Raw genomic sequence first — 20,332 nt, 5'->3', positions numbered from 1 at the left:
AAGATTTTAATAGTTTGGGGAGCAATCATCCAAGGTATGATTCATAAGAATCGGAATTGATGCTTAGCCATGGCATTTCTTTGCATCTCATTATCATGGGAGAGAGTGATTATACTAGCTAATATTTATCCATTTGGGCAAAGGTTTAGGCTGTGTTTTTGAAATCTAAATCCCTTAGCTTTTTGGAAATGAGAAACATTGTATTCTATCTGACCTTTGTCTCCTTAATTGGGTCCTCTTCTTTTTCCTAAACATTGTTGTTCCTAAGATTGCAACATGGACAAGTAAGTTATACACTCTATGTTCTATCACTCTTTATTTTCCAAAATTTTTGTGTGTGTACATCTGTGTGTGTGTGTGTGTGTGTGTGTGTGTGTGTGTGTGTGTGTAAAGTCTGGTGCTCAGAAAAGTGGGAGATTTTAGAAAAAAAAATAAAGAACTGAAATTAAATAGAGGATGTTTCCTAATCGTAAAAGGAGTTGTAATCAGAATACATTCAGGATTTCTATTAATCAACTAGAAGATGCAAGATAATTTAAAAGCTAGAAATCAATAATAAAATATGGCAAGAAAATTCTCAAAAACTTTGGAAGAATTAAAACACTTTAAGATAACCACATGAAAAAGAATAAAAGAAGCAGATAAATTCTTAAAAACCACAGCTAATTAAAATTGTCAGCAAAAAAAGTGAGACGATCTGAATAGTACTATTCTTATTGTAAAAAATAAAGCCAGTAATTTAAATCCTTTCTACCAAACATCAAAAGAAACATCAACAAAAATAATCCTCCAAGTCTAGAAGGCTTGGATGTCTTCAACATCCAAGGGAATAAAAGTATCACATTTACATTTATCAGGAAAATAAATGAGTAAACACTATCCACTATTTTTATCAGACCAGAATGAGACTGTAACCTGTCAAAAATTCTAGAAAAGAGGAATATCATAGACTAAGCTGTTATGAACACATGTGTGTAAAACACTTACATAGCAAAACATAAAAAATAAAAAAATAATTAGAGTGATACATAAAAACAATAATTATATCATGACAAAATGAGGTTTATAACAAAAATGGTTGGTTCAACTTTAGAATAAATCACAAGATTCACTATCTCAACAGAATAAAGAAGGAAAACCATACGATCTGAAAATATGCATCAAAATTTGAAAAAAATTAAATAATTATATAAATTTTAAAATAAACTTAAAATATCAAAAGAATTAACAACCTGAAATCTTATGTGAAAACTACATTTCCAGAAAAGCAAAGATCATAATAAATATCACATATGGAAAGCTTTCTTTATGCAATCAAAAATGAGATAATAATATTGATACAGAGCTAGAGACTTCCAAGAAACTGAGGCAGCTCAAAGACCCCCTCTTCAAACACTGATTCTTGTGGTCAAGTCAAAAAGGTTTAAGACTCTTCACTCACAGTAACAGGAATGAGTTTATTGAAGGGATAGGTGAGGGAAAGAGGACATTCAAAAGTGAGAGAGTGGGTCCTCTCAGACAGGAGAGGGACAATGTACCTTTCCTGCCCCCCAGTTTTATTGGGGATCCCAGAGAAATTTCCAGAGACTCTTGATCAGGTCCACGTCTTGACTTTTGACTGACAGCAGAGTGACATCAGACCAGACATTCAAGTCCCCATTGTCATGGCAACTTTAGGTCATGTTGGCCCATGTTGACCCATTTTAATTGGATTCTTAACCATACATTCTTACAGATTTTATGATTAGTATGAAATATCCTGATCTCCCAGAGTTTCAGGATCTGGTCACAAAAATCTCCTGGGTTCCTTCCATGGATATTATCTTGGGCCTATATTTCTCCTGCAGTTAACAGGTAGTTTGCTGAGGAATGTGACACATCCTGTCCACTTAGGCCAGGCAGGGCTGCTGGTAAATTACTTCCTAGAAAAGAAAGCATATGGGGGTCAATCACATGGGACCATATTTTAGAATTATTCTCTTAATCTTGTGTTCTCACCATTCACCTATGTGTTCTAACAATATGTTCTAACATTTAAGTTTAAAAAATGTTCTGGAGGAATAAACTAATAATGCAAGAAGGAAAAGCATACGAATTTAAAAGATTAATAAAAATATAGTTGTTCAAAGACAAATTACAATATTTAGAAAATACAAAATAATATACACAAAAATTATAAGAATTAGTAGGTATCAAATTTAATAAGCTCACTTGATATGTTTAATTATGTAAAACATCAATTGTTTTTCTAAATATTTATCATAGAAAATGAAACTTTAAAAGTGACATCAATTCTAGAAAACCAAAGGCTAAAGGTTTTCTCTGATATAAGGATGTTAATTCACAATAGGCAGGATGACTAGGGAAGAATAAAGGTTACTCTGTATTAGGCAGAGGGGACTGAAGGGAGGGGAAGAGGAGTGTGGATAATGGGGATAGAAAGGACTGTAGAATGAATAGGAGGTTGTTACACTATGTACATATATGATCACATGATAGCTGTGATTCTACATCACAGACGACCAGAAGAATGAGAAGTTGTACTTCATTTATGTATGATGTGTCAAAATGCATTCTACTGTCATGTATAACTAATTATAACAAAATTTAAAAAAAAACACATTAACTTCATTCCTTTCTAGAAAAACATGAACAGTTAAATGTCATTGTTCAGAGAGAAAAAAAGTGATATCACTTAAATTAGCAGTAAAACTTCAAGAACTAGCAACAAGTTTAATAAAAGATTTATAAACATCCACACAGGAAATGATAAGACTTTACTGAGATAAATTAAAGATATAACTAATGGTGGAATATGCACAGATTGAAAGACTATTATTATAGAAAAGTCAGTTTCCTCAAATTAATCAATAGATGTCATACAGACCCACTGAAAACACCAGAAGAATCTTGAGTGAAATGTAACAAACTAATTCAAATTCTTCATGCAAACAAAAAGTGTTCACTATAACAAAAAGATATTGAACATAAAGTTGGAGGGCATACATTATCATATATCAAAATCATTATAAAGCTATAGCAACTAAATCTTTTGTGTGGATGGCACAAAGATAGGAAAAATCATTGATAAAAAATAGAGAATTTGAATCCATATCCTCTGATTTATAGTCAATCATTTATGATGTTGCAGCAGTGCATTGAAAAAAGTGTTGTGTTTTTAATAAATGATGCCAGGTCAATTTTATATCCATGTGGGAGAAAATAAAGTTGGGCCCTACCTCAGCCTCAAAAAAAAAAAAAAAAATCAATTCCAGATTACTAATCCTAAACATGAAAGGTAACATGTTAGCATAAGGAAATGTTTCCTATACAGGATATTTTAAAAATCAAAAAATATTGACAAATTTTACTTTTTTAAATTTAAAACTATATTCAACAAGAAAACATAAACAGTATAAAACAATAAAGAACCATGCAGTATAAAATATTTGCAATAAACACATCAAAGGAATCCTAACTAGAATATATATAGCATTCCTATGAATCAAAATTTTAATGAGGCAAGAAAATTGAAAATAGGAAAAACTACAACAGAGATTTTTATAAAACAGTATATAAAATTGTTCAACATTATTAGCAATCAGAAAATATAAAATAAAACTACATTATTCCTAGAACTAATAAGAAATTATAGCATGATTTCAGGATGCAGGTTACTATACAAAATCAATTGTTTTTCTATATCTCATAAATGCTCAAGTACAATTTTAAATTGAAAACACATTGTCATTTATAGTGACAGGCCACAACAATAAAATACTTAAATACAAAGCTTCATATGAAGAAAAAAATAGAAAATTTCTCCTGTAAAAATTAAAGAGGAGCTAAATAAATGCAGAGCTATTCCATGTTCATGGATAAGATTGCATATCATCAAAATGTTGATTCTTCCTCTTCCAAACTTTATATGCAATGAAATCTCATTTAAAATCTCAGCAATTTATTTCCTGTATATCAACAAACTTATTCTATAGTTTATATGAAGTGGTAAAATTCTACAATAGTCAACTTAATTTTGAATGAGAAGAAAAAAGTTGGAGTACTAACACTATCTGATTTCAAGTCTTACTCTAAAGCTACTATAATTAACATTGTGGCCAATGCCACTATGTAAAGGAATAGACAAAGAGAACAATGCAACAGATATAATTGGTCCAGAGACTGACCCACATAAATATCATCAATAAATCTTAGACAAAGGAATAAAGATGAATCATGGAAAAAAGAAAAAATCATGGTGCTGGTGCATTTGGACAAGTGAACTTACCTACTGGATTCAGGACATGGACTCTTTTTTCTTTTTTTTTTTAAAGAGAGAGTGAGAGAGGGGAGAGAGAGAGAGTGAGAGAGAATTTTTAATATTTATTTTTTAGTTCTCGGCGGACACAACATCTTTGTTGGTATGTGGTGCTGAAGATCAAACCCAGGCCGCACGCATGCCAGGCGAGCGCGCTACCGCTTGAACCATATCCCCAGCCCCAGGACATGGACTCTTTACAAAAGTTAAACCAAAGCATCTCATAGACCTAAATGTAAGATTTACCAAATTTAAGGTAAAACATAAGTTTGTATGCCCACGAAGCTCAACAAATTTCTAGGAGGATAAACACATACCTTGACACATCATAATCAAACTGTGGGAAAGTAAAGACAAGAATCTTGAAAACAATAAGAGAGAAGTGATTCATTGCTTTCAAGAATCTCCAATAGATTCTTCTCTATTATCTCATCAGAAACCACAGAGGCCTGAGGACTATAGGGATATGTTCAAAGTACTGAAAGGAAAAGTCTGTCTACCAATAATTTTATGTCTAGCAAAAGTGTCCTTCTAAAGGAAAAATTTAGAAGTTTCCAGATAAATAAAAACTGAAAGAAATTCAGTCCTAGTAGATCTGCCCTGTAGGAAACACTAAAGGTAGTCCTTCAGGGTGCTATGAAAAGAGGCTGAAGTCAAATTCACATGAAGAAATACAGAGCATCAATAGTGCTTACTAAATAGATAAACATGAATAAGTGTCAATGTATAATTTGCAACACTATTTTACTTCCATATGACTTAAATGACAACTACATAAAACATTAACCATAAACCTGTGTAGATAAGCATACCTTAGTATGAAGATGAAATATGTCATATTAACAACAAAAAAAGGAGAGGAACAAACCTATGTAAGAACAAACTTTTGTATCCTATTGAAATCAAAATGGTATTAATCTCTACAACAATAATATAAATTAAGATAGTAATTATAATTCCTAAGACAACCAGTTAAAAACACATCAAAACTATGTAAAGATAGTTTTAAAAAAAGGAAAAGGAGATTCAAATTGTAAACAATAATAGACTAAAACTTCTCTACTTAACCTAAAAGTGGATAGTAATGAAAAATCAAGGAACAAAACAAGATATGTGATATTTAGAATATAAATAGCAAAATAGCAGCTGTAAGTTTCTTCCTCATCAGTAAACATTTTAAGTTAAATTGAAATAAAGTCTCCATTTAAAAGCAGAAATTGGCAATATGGATAAAAACAACAAAATCCTACTAAAAGCTATTTATAACAAACAGACTTGATTCAAAAACCAAAATAGTTTGAAAATTTAAAAAATGGGAAAAAATACATCATGCAAACAGTAAACCAAAAGAGAGTTGGAGTGACTATATTAAATGCAGATAAAATATATTTTAACACAAAAATTATTGCTAGAGACACAGGACATCATATAATGATAAAAGGATTAACCTATCAAGAAAAACTAATAATTATAAATGTATATGCACTTAACAGACTCCTTCAAAAAATACATGAAGCAACAACTAACAGAATTGAAGAGAAAAACAGATGGATATACAATAATAACAGAAGATTTTACCACCCCACATTCAATAATGTTTAGAATAACTACACAGAAGATTGGGAATGAAATATGAGGTATCTAGAAGCCATTACTTTTTTTTTTTTTTTTTGTATGGGGGATTGAACCCAGGGGAGCTATACCACTTAGCTCCATCTGCAATCCTTGTTTTTTATTTTGAGACAGGATCTGGCTAAGTTGCTGAGGCTGGCCTGGAACTTGCAATCCTCCTGCCTCAGCCTCCTGAGTTGCTGGGATTACAGGCTATTTTTTAACTTTAAAAATATCAAGTATCTATCCACACATGTTCAACATTGTCCAGGAACATTGATAGAGTTGGGTGAAGCCACCATCTCTGCCTTCAGGAAAGGCCACAGCCATCTAGCATCTCAGCCCCCTCAACCCCTGGGATCAGGCAGTCTCATCCCAGGCAGGCTCTGCTCTTAGCCTCTCTCTGCTTAGGCAGAACACCAGGTATGATGACATCAAGCCCACCCTCCTGCTGCTGTGGCTGTAACTCTTAGCTCTTCTAATAGGAATCAGGTTTTATCTAAAGTACAAGGATTAAGGCTCTAAGATTCTTGCCTGTGCTGCAATTTCTCTAAACCTGATGTCTGCTTTGGCACACTGATCTTTTGGGACACTGATTCCTACCCCTGGCTCTTCGAAGGGAGTCTAATGTAATAATGCCTTGGTAATGATGACCTGCTAGACTTCCTGCTATTACCAGCTCAGTTGAGTTTTTCTGTAATCCACCAACTAATCGGGATACCTCTTAGTCCCCTTTGGCATTGGTAGTCTCTGCAGATCACCACTTACCTGAACTGTGCTCCTGGGTTTGTCTGGGCACATTAGCTTCCAGTTCCCTGTGCCCTCTATATCAGCCCTTTTCTGCTAAAACTTACATTCCCTCCAATAAAGAAGACACATAATGATACAGATAATTGCAAGACAGAGAAAGAAAATAAGGCACATTTTGATAATGGTTCTAAACGGTGAAAACAAAGTAATATGTAATTCTAAAGTAGTTTTCATCTGATTAGGGATTCAGGAAATAGATTATAATGGAAGTGACTTTTGATCTTGGTTTTGAGTGATGGGTAGTTTTTTACCAGCAGGATTGCCAGGGGCAGGGGCAGATGCAGATTTCATGGGACCTGAAACCTATAGAAATAAGGGAAAGTGAGGTTCTTCCAGAATACAAAGTTACAAACACAAAAATTAATGACTCACTATCCATTAAATAATAATTGTTATTCATTAAGTAATCATTAAATATAATTACTTAATGAGAATGAAAAAAGAAATCAGAAATGTGACCTTCAAAATCTGGCAAGTATCCCAAACATCACAAAATCCAGAAAAAACAGCAAAATACTTTTTCTAATTTACTACCTGACATACTGTGTAGTACAACTTTACTGCAGTTTTTGTTTGTTGCATTTTTTTTTGCTACATACTCTTTAATGACTTATGCATGACACTGACTTTGTAATATTTTTCTGAAGAGAATAGAAATAAATTTCAATCTTTTAATGATATAGCTGATTAAAATTTCCTTTTATTTCACAACTCATTGCACTGTATATCACATATAATTCTAAAGTAGTTTTCACATAAATTATGTAGTATATCACATAAATTTTTAGAACTGTTGTCAAATTTGGAGAAATATTTGTTCAAGCTGTTTCCTTAGAAAAGACTTACTCACTGGAGTACTGTTAACAAGTTTCCTAAAAACACAGGAAGTTATACAGTGAAATGCTAAACTCTCCCCCATAGATATGTACAATTACTATGTGTCAATCAAAAAATTTAAAATATATTTTTAAAATACAGGAAGTCTGATAAATTTTTTAAGATTTTTTTTTTAGTTGTAGATAGACACAATACTTTTATTTTACATATTTATTTTTATGTGGTGCTGAGGATCAAACCCAGTACCTCACACATGCTAGGCAAGTACTCTACCACTGAGCCACAACCCCAGCCTCCCTCTGTGATGAATTTTATTTTATGTAAGTCCATCAAAAAAGAAAAAAAAAAAAAAATATATATATATATATATAGTGATAATTTGACAAGAGAGTGCTTATAATTAACTATCAATAACAACAAAATTATTTTCTAAAATTGTACAGGGATGACTGAAAAGAGCGTTCTATAAACCCACTTTTGTTTCTAGGACCCATAGGATATAATCATAGTGATGTATAGTGATGTACAACCACTGACCCTGTAATTGGGCATGAATGCTGGTTACCAGGCCCAGGGAAAAAAGTAAAAGATTCTGGGAACTCAATCCTGCCCTGGATCAGCTTGAACTAATCATACATAAATGAATTCAAGCAGCACAATTATCTCACTGGAACAAAATTAAACACACTCCTAACTCAGGTCAATCTTATGCTCAATTTTACAAATGTCCATAGATATTGCCAACATGGGGAAGAAAGCAGAAATTAAATCAGAGCAGTACTTTTGTAAAACTTATGGAATTATGTGACATATGAATACATTGCTAAGATCCTTCCAGGACCCTAAAGGGAACCAATGTAAGAAACAACCTTGAAACTAAAGCTTCATCAGCACCCCTAGCTTTAAGGCATTTTCAGACAGAAGAATTTGGCAGTCTCATCCTGAACCCTTTAATTGAGTCTGCTGACTCATCTAGTAAACCATCAGTTTTACCTAATAGCTTGTTGCACTAACAGAGGCATACATTTAGAACAAGGAGTGACAGTCCCGATTCTGAGAATCAACTTTAAAAGACCATCTGATAAAATGAGAGACATCCAGAGGACAGTGAGCAAGAAGGTGCCAAGAGGCAATAAAAAGAATAGATATTAGAACTTGGATATTTAGCATGTCAAAAAGACGATTTGGGGAGAAATAGGATTTTCACCAAATGTGAAAGGGTCTGTCATGGGGATGAGGACTTAAGACTTGTTCTACATTATTTGGGGCAGAAGAAGAACCAGAATGAGGTTCCAAGACTCAGTGTAAAATATACATAAAATGTCTCATTAATGTTTATATCGGTTTCACGTTGAAATGATAATGTGTTAGATTAAGTGAACACACATTAATTCACTAGTTTCTTTCACAATTTTAATATGGCTTCTAGACATTTTAGACATACACGTGTAACTTGCATTTACAGCGTTCATTATATTACTATTGGAAAGCAGTGGTCTCAGTCTTTTGTCTCACTGAGATAATCCACGGGCTGTCAAAGCCATTGTAATTTTACCACAAGCTGAGGTACCACAGCTATTTTATATTTAGGCAGCTTTTACTTGAAATTTTCTTCTCTTAAACATAATGCTTTTACTGTACCTGTTTCATTGGTGTCACTTGGCATTTTCTTCAGAAAGGAAAATGAGCTCCTATAGTGTTCAAAGAATAGCCCAATAAAGATACATTACTGTCCCTTTTCTCAATAGGAATATATGGGTCACAACAGTATGTCTGACACTAGCAGGTTTATATCCTATGCTTTTTTTGTTGTTGTTCTTATCAGCTACTTAATGAAATGAATTTATATCACAGCATCTTTAAAATGTTAATACTCTTACAGCTGTCTTCAAAGACCTATTTTGAACTAAATATGTTATCAATCAAAATACTCATTAAAATTCAATGCAAGCTTACGTGAAGAGAGAGATTAAATCATTGAGGCATCTGGGTCTCTTACTCTACGAATGTGACCTCATTATATTGTAATTTGTTATTACAGAAATTTAATTTTCTGATGCCATAGAATTACTAAGGGTCTTCACATTTTTCAGGTTTTCATTCACCCTAGTTGCAAATTTTTTGATCATTTCCTGGTTGGGTCTTTCGATGTTTTCTGGTCTTGGATTTATACTTCTGGCAGACTATAATGTGTAACCTAAGAAAGCAATCCTCCTTGACACTGGAGGTGGTCTCAATCCTGAAAGAGGCTTGGAAACTGTGTTCTCTAATGAGATGAGCAAAATGTTTGAATTGTCATTTTCCTTAGCCACCACTAACATATATGTGGATCCAGATCTGAATTCCTTTACACTGCCTATTTTATTGCTTACCAAAAGCCTCCTTTGATGGACATGTGTGGGACTCAGAAACACACAAAAGATTGCTCAGACTGCTGTGTACCTTCTTTTCCTTCTTCAGAGAGACATGAGGACCAAAGGAAGCAATGTGGCTGGCCAATGATAACACCAAATATATCCTCATTCCTTCCCTCTCTCTCCACCTTCCTGCCTTAATTTAGTCCTTTCACCAAACATCTTACATGCCTTTCTCATGCCATTTAAGTAGAGTCCAAGGAAAACCACAAGATGAAATGGGATATTGTGAGGGTCAAGAATCAGGAATATGGTATTTAAAAAATTGGCCCAATTTTCTCATAGGAAAATAATTACCCAAATATCTCACTTTAGAAGAAATCCTTACATCTAAAAACTTTGCCACATTTAACCCTTACACCTATACAAAATATTTCTATTACAACATTCTTCCCATTTCTGTATTTTTCCTTCCTGTTAACTTTATCTTAAAATTTAAAAATTCTGTCAAACCATGCAGGCCTAGTTGACATGGCAAGGCTAAATTTTAACTGGGTCCCAGTAACCAGACATGCAGAAAGATAGATTTTCATGGCCATCAGGCAAGTGGCTTAGTTTCTGGTAATCGCATAGGGAAAGACTCAGAAAGACATAAGCTGTCTGCAGATCAACCACCTCTTATCCATCGGTTGTATTAACAATTCTCTTTTATGATAGACGTGGGCTGTCAGAAACTAGGAATTTCATTATAAGATTTCCCAGTTAAATCTTCCTTCATTCCTACTCATCTCTGCTTTCATTCTGCACCAGATACACGGACCTCCTTGTTCTGCTTCTACAATCAGTCATGGACCCCAGCAGGACCTATGAGCATTCTGTTTCCGGAGGCTATAATGCTCTTTCCTCAGGTTCTCACATGACTCACTTGCTAGTACTCTTCAAGCTTTTTCTCAACTATCACCTTTTCAGGAAAGTTTTCCTGACAACCCCATCATAATGAAAATCCCTTGCCCATCCCTCTCCATCCACTTCCCTGCTTGATCTTCCTAAATAGCACCTCTCAACATCTAACAAGTTCCTTACTTTCTGTGCTGGCTTGTTAATGTCAATTTCCCTGGATTGTTTGTAAAATACACATAATAGGATCTTCCTCTTTGGGACACTTGTTTTGTACCATATTGCAAGCACCCACAAGAGTGGTTTATACAAAGGATAATGAGAAGGTAAAGGAAGAGAGGACATAATTATGGTATTTTATCCCACATTGTTGAAGGACTTTAAATAAGAGTTAGTCACACTAAGAAAATTATTTTTTTAATATTTTTTTTAGTTGTAGAAGAACACAATACCTTTATTTTACTTATTTTTTAATGTGGTGCTGAGGATCGAACCCAGTTCCCTCCACATGCAAGGCGAGCACTCTACCACTGAGCTACAACCCCAGCCCAAGAACATTATTTTAAAACCCATGCAGTGCTTCGTTTTGGTGACTTGATTTATGTGTGCAAGCCTATTTGTAAATATGAATACACTGTAGTCTAAATTTGTTGGGGCTGTTGTTGTGCACATTTCCTTCATCCCAGCAAAAACAAATGTCTCTGAATTCACATTTCCTTCAGCACAACTCGGTTCTGTGAATAACAGATGACAGACTACTTTTCCATTGTTTTATGCAAAAGAATGAAAGAGAAATATATAGAAACAAAAGACATTTTAGAGTGAGAAGAAAACTCCTGAGCTGGCATGGCACAACCACCATTCATAGCAGCAGACCACCAGAAGCAGACGAATTTTAAATCACTATGTGATAAACAGCTTTCAGTCACCCCCAACTAACAATGCCTGGCTCTGAGTGGTTCTACAACCAATGAAAAGGGAAGTTAAGGTATCAATACTGTAGTAAGGGCTGGGAATGTGGCTCAGTGGTAGAGGCTTGTCCAGCATGCATGGAGCCCTGGGTTTCATCCCTAGCACCAGAGGTGAAAACAAAACGTTTTAACGCTATATTGAAAAATTATAAGCAAAAGCATCGTACTTTCTCTCAATACTCTCAGGTTAATTGTATTATTATTATTTGAGATCAAGCCCTAGTGCACAAAGGAAAAAAAAAAACCTAGACAATTCTTTGCAGATAACTTGCAGTTCAATAACCTGATAATTATTCATTTCTGCTTAAAGCATGCTTGTAAATATCATTTCAAATGAAGCACTGACTTGATTTTTAATCAATGAAAACTGACATTTGTTGAAAAGGCTTTCTGAATAATTACCTTGAATTCTTATTACTAAAGCGGATTTAACAGAAAATCAAAACAAACGATATTAATTACATCGTACCCTCATTATATATTAATAGGTTCAGAAACCAAACATTGAGTGTCTTATAGAGCCAGCATAATATTTATAATGAAGCTTTGTGATGGAAACCAGCTTAATTCTAATGCATCCATTTTAGTGCTCTGACTTTCTGCTCTCTGGAACCATGAGTTTGGTCTTCTGTAGGAAAGCAGATATGGGGCATTATGTTTGGGCTCACATCTGAAAATCTAGTGTCACAGAAAGTTGACTTTCTCATGCCAGGGGATATGAGTTTACTGACTGATCAAACATCACCTACGCTAGACTCAGAGTCACTAATTGAAAATATTTCCCCATTGCTTGATGAATTTACAATATTGAGCAAAGGAAATTCACCTTGCAGTTATGCACTGAAATCTGCTCTTGTCTGTGTATACCTAGGGTGGTAGAACGGGGAGACTGAGAGCATCTGTAAAGTAGGGATTTCTTCAGGTCTTTATTTCTTGGACTGAACCCTGTGTTCAACCTTAATTCTGGATTTCAAGTTATAATTAGAAACCAGAACCAGAAGGGGATTTTCTAGCTAGCTTGGAACCTTCTCTAAGCTACAGCTTACTTATCTGTAAACTTGGGGAAAGTTATAATTGACCATTGCAAGAATTAAATAAAACAGGGTTGTTATGGAAATTAAATAAAGCCAAGTGTGGTAGCACACTCCCATCATCCCAGCAACTTGGGGGGCTGAGACAGTAGGATTGCAAGTTTGAGGACAGCCTGGGAAACTTTGAGAGGCCCTCTCTCAAAATTTGCAAAATAAAAAAGGTCCAGGTATGTCCCTCAATGGTAGAGCACCCTACATCCCTGGGCACTCAATCCCCAGTACCACACCAAAAAAGAAAAAAGAAAAAAAAATAAAGATTAAAGGATACATGTAAAGTGCTAATCAGAGATTCTAATATATACTAAGCTCTCAATCAATATTAATTCTCATTAGAATTATTATGATTAAAGGATCCTTCCATGGCCATACACATGCAATATGGGAACCCCATTGTGAAAGTTTAATCAGACTTCCCTGTGCAAACTTACTCTCTCCTACAACATCCTGCTGACCTCATGTCTTACTGCAGAACACCAGCACAAACAAAATGGACAATTAAGAAATCTAAAGTTTGGACCTAGGTCCATACTAGAATATGGACCACAAGGTAAGCAGTGAAATTTCACCAAGGAACAAAGAATCTACACCACAACATTCATCTTTGAGGATGCACTTGCAACATCTTTTTTTTTTAATTTGGAACTTTTGATTTATTTTTACTTCTCCGAAGTCAAGAGATTCAATATTAAACATACAATAATGATGATGAAAATAATAAACATAGTACATAACTAGCATAACATAATTTGTGCTTAGCAGTCTGGATTTAATGTGAAATACACATCATAGGGTCTTCCACTTTGGGACACTTATTTTTTACCATATTGCAACATCTGAATCCTCCATTCGGCAAATGCTGAACCTGCATGTTTCAGGAACTGTCCTAGGTACTGAAGATTTGTCAGTAAGCCAAAGGACAACTAATTCCTCTTAGGGAGCTTATTTGGTCCCTGGTAAAGGAAAATTGGATGGGGTAAAAGGGTTTAGCGGGGTTTTACAGTGCCCTTCCTTCCAAGATGCCCTTTACACAGCTTTCTTGAGGCCTCCCTGGCAACTCCATGACCCTATTTGCATATCAGCATCAAATGGCCATCGACTTTATTTTCTTGTATACATCCTCTATCTCCTCCTCCTCTCCAGTTCCACTCAACAATACTTTCAACCAGATCTTTGTTTTCTCTTTCCTTCATTCCCTGATCAACTCCTTAGCAGATCTACCTGCCAATGGTCTCAATAACCACTGAAATTCCATGTTTTACTTTCTCTGTTTGAAAAACTCAACCTATAAAGCTCCAACTCAAAAGCTCCTTCTCTGTGTAGTCTTTCTCAGAGCCTCCTTGCATTCAAAACCAGAAGAAATTATCATTCTCACTCCATAATTTCTTAATTGGTTCAAGTTTCGAGTACATCTCTGCTTTACTATAGCAGAATCCATCCATTGATGTGATAAACAGTTATTAAAGCAGATGCCCTGAATCAGGAGCTGTTGCAGGCACAGGAGATGAAGAGTGGATGAGATATAGTAGGCCCCCATCTCAGAAACCTGGCAATTTGACCTCCTCTCCTTGAGGACCGGGGCAATGCCTTGTTACCTGAATACCTTTGGCACGTGGCCTATCTTCAATGTTTGCTAAATGTCAACCACATTACCACAATTATTCCAGAGAAAACAGGAAATGCTGGCATGGGCCAGGCCTACCCCACCAGATTCAATGTCAGTACCCCCTGCATGACTTGATATAGGGAAAGGTCCCTCATTCCTTTCTCCAAAATAGAAAAGAAACAACTACACATGGCAGATGTCTTAGTGTTTGACCATTAATCTTCATGTTTTCAATTATACGGGGATAAAAACTATTCAGTTCCCTTCATAGAAAACCAAACTTCCTTTAATCTCTATTTTTAAAGTAAAATTGGTCATTTTCTGTCATCTACAAGTATTTTCTTTAAGCACCAGGCCAAGGAAACCTGAGTCACTCAAATAAAATACCCCCTAAATTTTCCATTAAAAGAATCATGATCATCACATCAGATAATAAAAGCATAATAAGCATACCTGGCTAGCGGAATGAAAGACTAGCCAAGATCACAGTGCTCTATCTTCATTTGGTTTCATGGTTTCTGTGCAACCAGCATCCTAGTAACATAAGAAGAGTGGGTGCTGGTAAGGGAGAATGTACTTTCAGGAAACTTCTTATTAGTGATAGAATGCTAGACTAAAATAACATATGATAGTGTTGCCTTATTCAGTTCAAGCCAACCATAAAAAAGAACACCACATGCTACATGGTTTAAACAACTGAAATTTATTTTGTGGAGTTCTTGAGGTTGGAAGTCCAAGATCAAGGTCCCAGCAGATTGGGTATCTGGTAAGGGCCCACTCTCTAGCTCACAGTTGGCCTTTCTCATTATATCTCTGCATGGTGAAAACAAATATCATCTTTCATGTTTCTTTTTTATACACACTAATCCCATTCAGAAGTATTCCTCACTCACGACCTTGTTACCTTCTCAAGATCCCACCTTCAAATACTATTACACTGGGATTTTGGGATTCGATATATAAATTTTGGGGGAATTCAAATATTCAGTCCATACAAAGTATTGTTAATATCATAATCTGAAAGGCATGAGAAATTACAAAAGGACCATGTCAAGTAAAAGGTTCCACTCCAATCAAAATTTTGAAGTAGTAGAATAATAATGGACCAGTTGTGTAGCTCAGTGCTAAAGAACAGGCTAAGCATATGCAAAAACCCTAAGTTCAATCCCAATTCAGCACCAATAAGTAAATAAATAAGTCTTACATCTCCACCTACATGGTCTTCTGCTGAATAAGCAGTTAGGTGAGTGCACAAACTGCTACATGTTTCATCAGATTTGTACTTTGGCTCTTATGAACAAATCATGAGGGAACTTATTGTGAATTAGGCCTTTGAATTTGGTTCCTCTATTTCTTTTAGGATCAACGCATTCATACCATGCCTTCATTAAAGATTATTGACATTGCCTATGTTCCACATACCATATCCTAATCCCTGAGAATACAGAATGCAAATCATCATCTCTCCTTTTATGAAGCTTATAGTTTGAATTGAAAATGGAAAATAAAATTATTATAACCCCATTTCATAAGAGCTATGTAAGAATTAAATATCAAAGAGCTTGGGACCTCATCCAGTGGGCACCAACCCTTGAAAGGGGTCCAAAGAAGGCTTCTTGGAAAAGTGAGAGCAACACTGAGGGAGAGCCAGACAAAGGAACTGGAGGAATAAAGGCATAGAGTTCTAAGAAAGTCTGAAGTTCAGAGAGTGACAAATTGCTCATAAAAGAATAAATTGGAAAGAAGTGCATGATGAAGGATGAGGGCAAGGCTGTCCTCACTCATGTTTTTTCTTAATGATGAACTGCATGAAGAATTTCAATCTTGATGTCAGGTAAAGTTAAGCCTCTCCTGCGCAGACAGTGGTACATGACAAAGTTGATTCACCCTATGTTGACAATGCGGAGAACTGTTGGCATGCTCTGTCCAGTACTTTGCCCGTGGCTTGACACAAAGCAAGCACTCGACAAATTTCAGTTGATTAAAGATAAACATTTGGGCTATTGGCCCTATTTTATCTTATCTGTTAACATAAATATCTATAAATCTTTGAAAGAAAATGGTCTATCTATAAGTTATGTACATGAACTCTAAAATTACATATTCTTGTTACCTTCTTAACTTCATAGGTAAGGAAGAAAATTAAAGTGTTATTTTAAAGATTAAAAAATATAAGGATTGGTGATTCTGGTCAAGAAGATGTAGCAAAGGTTCACATTTACTTGAAAGACCTCCCACCAGAAACATCAGAAATACTGAAGAAAATATATGAAATATCAATTTTGAAGATACTGAAAATCAAACAATTAAAGACAGGGACCTCTGAAAGGCTGGACACCAGTGAGATAAGCCCTGACATTGCTTAAGGTTAACTCCTTGAGAAAGGCTTCCAGGTCAAGGTGAAGGGAAAAGAAATCAGACAGAACCCAGCAGCTCCCAGAGGTGAGCAGATGAAGATGAGAGTTGAGAAGAATATGGAGGCCAGAGTTTTGAAGGATAGAGTATAGGAGAAGAGTGAAGTGCTCAGAGAGCAAAGTCCAGTGATCTTCCCTGAGGTCCCTGTGAGTGTTTTCCATAGTACTGATAAGTATATGCAGGTGAGGAAACTACTCTAGCACAAAGGCAGAACCAACTGTCTTACAGGATTAGAGGGAAGAGCCCACAGAATTTATGCATGGTTAAGAATGGTGGCTCCCAGGCCACCCTAGCCATCTACCACCCAGCCAGACTGGAAATCCTCATGACTCATGGGACATTAGGAAAAGATCTCAAAAGGGCCTTGCTTCAGTAATGGTTAGGTAAATTAACTGTGGATCAAATGCAGATCTGGATTCACCTAACAATGCTTAAAGAAACTTAAAGACATACCAGAAACTTAAAGACATACCAGACTATCAAGATCTCTAGGAATAAAAACCTAGTCAGGACCAACAAAACAGAATTCACATCCTGTCAAAAACTACCAAGTGTATGCATGCACGCGCATGTGCACACACACACACACACATACACACACACACCAAAAAAAAAAAAAATACTAGAAAACACAACTTAAAATGAGGAGAAAAATCCAAAGTGATCCAAAACCAAGAACACATGTTAGAATAGACAGAAAAGGATATGAAATCAGTTATTATGATTGTTCCATTTCTACAAAAAGATACAGGAATAGGGACATGGAAGATATTAAAAAGATCTAAGTCTAATTTCTAAAGATAAAAATGATGTCTGAGATAAAAAAAATATAAATATACTGAATGGGATTTACAGCATATCAGAAAATGAAAAAAAAGATTAATATATTTGAAGGCATGGCAACTGGAACAATTCAAAATGAAACACAGGAGAGAATAACACAAATCTGAACAGAGCACCCATGGGCTGTGGAATACCTTCATGTGGTCTAATATACATGTGATTAGAGCTCTTGAAGAGGAGGAAAGAGAGCAAGAGATGGAGAAAAAAAGTCAAAGGGATAATGATCAAAATTTTCCACGTTTGAGGACATCTGTAAACACATACTGATAAGAAACTGAAAAACTCATTAAGAAACACAAAGCAAACTAAATCAGGTCACATCTGAATCAGATTGCCAATGATAAACTTAACTAAACTCAGCATTCACTGAAATTCCCCTTCATTATGAACAAGTTTGTAGTGGCTCTGTTTGCACTAGCAAACAAAAGCCATACACAGAGATTGACAAGGACCAGATCAAAAGTGAAAGAATGTAGAGAAAGAGCTACCTAGAGAGGTATAAAGGCCGCAGGTGTTACCCTAGAATGCTTAATAAAATATTGTAACGATGTGCACTCATCTAGCAGCACTAAGACTGGGCTTCTAAGGGTAGTGAGTGCTGTTCATGTTACACTGAACATGAAGCTGGTTAATTTCATTTTAGTTTGGTTAATTTCATTTTGCTATCATCCCTTTTCCACCTATATCATTATAGTATGCTGATTTTAGTTCTTTTGAATAAATACCAAGGAGTGGGGTAGCTGGGACCTATGGTGGGTCTATATCTAGTCTTTTGAGGAATCTCCATACTGCTTTACAGAAGGATTGTACTAATTTGCAGTCCCACCAACGATATATAAACAAACCATGTTCCCCATATTCTTTCCAGCATTTATTATTTGTATTCTTGATGATTGTCTTTCTAACCGGGGTGACATGAAAGCTCAATGTACTTTTGATTTGCATTTCCCTGACTGGTAGGGATATTGAATATTTTTCATGTATTTGTTGGCTATTTGTATTTATTTTTCTGAAAAATGTCTATAGTTATTTACTTAATTTGCCCATCTATTGATTTTTAGTTAAGTTTTTGAGTTTTATATATATTCTGAATATTAATCTCCTATCAGAACAGTAGCTGGCAAAGATTTCCCCCACTTCTCCCTTTCTGTAGGCTCTGTCTTCATGCTCTTGTTTCTTTTTCTGTGCAGAATTCTTTGAATTTGAAGTCATCCCATACTTAGGTTTTTTTTTTTTTTTTTTTTTGTGTGTGTGTGTGTGTGTGTATGTGTGTGTGGTGCTGGGGGTTGAACTCAGGGCTTTGTGCATAGGAGGCAAGCACTCCAGCAACTGAGCTATATCCCCAGCCCCCATTCTTAGTTTTATTTCATGAGCTTCAGGAGTCACATTAAGGAAGTCAGTGCTTGTGCCAACATACTGGAACATTAACCATGTATCTTCTTACAGTTTCAGTGGTTTTTGATCTGTTTCCTAGGTCTTTGATCCATTTTGATCTGATTTTTGTGCAGGGGAAGAGAGAGGGTTCTAGTTCATTTTCTACATCTGTTTATCCATATTTCCCAGCACCATTTGTTAAACATGCTATGTTTTCTCCAATGTATGTTTTTGGAAAATTTTTCAAAGATCAGATAGACATATCTATATGGATTTTGCTCTTTGTCATGTATTCTATTCCACTGGCTTTCATATCTGTTTTTATGCCATTGCCATAGCTCTGAGATATAATTTGAGATCAGATATTGTGATGCCTCTAGCATCACTCTTATTGCTCAGTATTGCTTTGTGTACTCTGGGTATTTTATTCTTCCATATGTATTTTAGGGTTTTTTATTCGTTTTTTTAAAGAATGCATTTGATATTTTGATAGATATCACATGAAACTGGGTATCATTTGTGGTAATATGGCCATTTTGACACTATTAATTCTGCTTATCTGAGAACATGGTAGGTTTACCAGCTCCTTAGGTCTTCTTCAATTTCTTTCTTTAGTGTTCGATAATTTTCAGTATACAAGTCTTTCACCTCATTGGTTAAACTTATTTCCAACTGTTTTGTTGTTGTTGTTGTTGTTGTTGTTGTTTTGAAGCTATTGTGAATAGAATTATTTTCCTGATTTCTTTCTCAGAAGATTGATTGTTGGAGTATAGGAAAGCTATTGATTTTTGCATGTTGGTCTTTTATCCTTCTACTTCCCTGAATTTGTTTATCAGCTATATAAGTCTGCTGGTGGAGTATTTTCAGTCTTCTAAGTATAGAATTAAGTCCTAAGCAAACGGATAATTTGACTTCTTTTCCTATTTTTAGGCCTTTAATTTTTTTCTCCTGTCTGATTGCTAGAGTTTTAAGAACTAAATTGAATAGAAGTGGTAAGAGTGAACATCCTTGCCTTATTCTTGATTTTAGAGGAAATGCTTTTAGTCTTTCTGTATTCAATATGATGCTGACTTTGAGTTTATCCTATGTAGCCTTTAAGATGTTGAATTATGTTTCTTCTGTCCCTATTTTTTCCAGTGTTTTTAATATGAATGGGTGTTAGATTTTGTGGAGGTCTTTTTCTGCATCTATTGAGATGATCATGTGAT

General features: G+C 35.1%; 1 long non-coding RNA gene across 1 annotated transcript in view; it reads right to left on the bottom strand.

Moving 5' to 3' along the window:
- Positions 1-1,437: 1,437 nt before the first annotated feature.
- LOC120892977 (uncharacterized) overlaps positions 1,438-20,332 on the bottom strand; it is a 129,473-nt gene continuing 110,578 nt past the window's right edge. Inside the window, exon 2 of the long non-coding RNA XR_013423610.1 lies at positions 1,438-1,922. This is a non-coding gene — a long non-coding RNA (uncharacterized LOC120892977). The remainder of the gene's footprint in view (positions 1,923-20,332) is intronic.

The sequence above is a fragment of the Ictidomys tridecemlineatus genome, chromosome 7 (assembly GCF_052094955.1).
Source record: "Ictidomys tridecemlineatus isolate mIctTri1 chromosome 7, mIctTri1.hap1, whole genome shotgun sequence".
Classification (NCBI taxonomy): domain Eukaryota; kingdom Metazoa; phylum Chordata; class Mammalia; order Rodentia; family Sciuridae; genus Ictidomys; species Ictidomys tridecemlineatus.
Note: the sequence above shows the minus strand (reverse complement) of the source record. Positions and strands in the feature narration are given on the sequence as shown.